At 49.1% G+C, this 542-nt stretch overlaps 1 protein-coding gene across 1 annotated transcript in view; it reads left to right on the top strand.

The window, feature by feature from the left end:
• Positions 1-542, top strand: part of LOC107746379 (latent-transforming growth factor beta-binding protein 3-like) — a 48,192-nt gene that overhangs the window by 28,355 nt on the left and 19,295 nt on the right. The window lies entirely within an intron of this gene.

The following is a 542-nucleotide window of genomic DNA, read 5'->3' on the forward strand; positions in this document are numbered from 1 at the left end:
GGAGATCCATTTCTCGCCAGTGTCCACTCCACAAAGGCGGCGAAATTCGCTCGAGGACCATCTTCGGACGACAGCATTCTGCATGAGATGTTCAAACTGGCGTCGTAGAACGCACAGAGCGCGTCGTCTGGGTAGCTGGTTAGAGCAGCGATGACCAGGAACAGTCTGGTATGGCCCTCGAACAATCTCTCCCCCTGCTCCAGCAGGAGGAGGAGGTATTCCGGACGGGAGAGGGGATCCATAGAAACAACGGAAACAAAAACGGAGGGAACACACGGAGGGAACTGTATTAGGTCGGGTCTTCTGTCACAATTCGCTGGAGCACGGGAACGAGGAAACGAGGAGACGTGGAGATTTCACAAAACAATAGTCTTTAATAATCCAACAGGGAGTCACAGAGCACAAGGACACAACAAGTAGACCTGACAAAACCCGACAAAGGAAAACAGGAACTTAAATACAAGGGATAATTACTTAACACAGGTGCACAGAATGACTAATTAGACTAATTAAGACAGGAACATGACCAAAAAAGGGAACAC

The sequence above is a fragment of the Sinocyclocheilus rhinocerous genome, unplaced genomic scaffold, assembly GCF_001515625.1.
Source record: "Sinocyclocheilus rhinocerous isolate Xijiao unplaced genomic scaffold, SAMN03320098_v1.1 scaffold77, whole genome shotgun sequence".
In the NCBI taxonomy this organism is placed as follows: Eukaryota; Metazoa; Chordata; class Actinopteri; order Cypriniformes; family Cyprinidae; genus Sinocyclocheilus; species Sinocyclocheilus rhinocerous.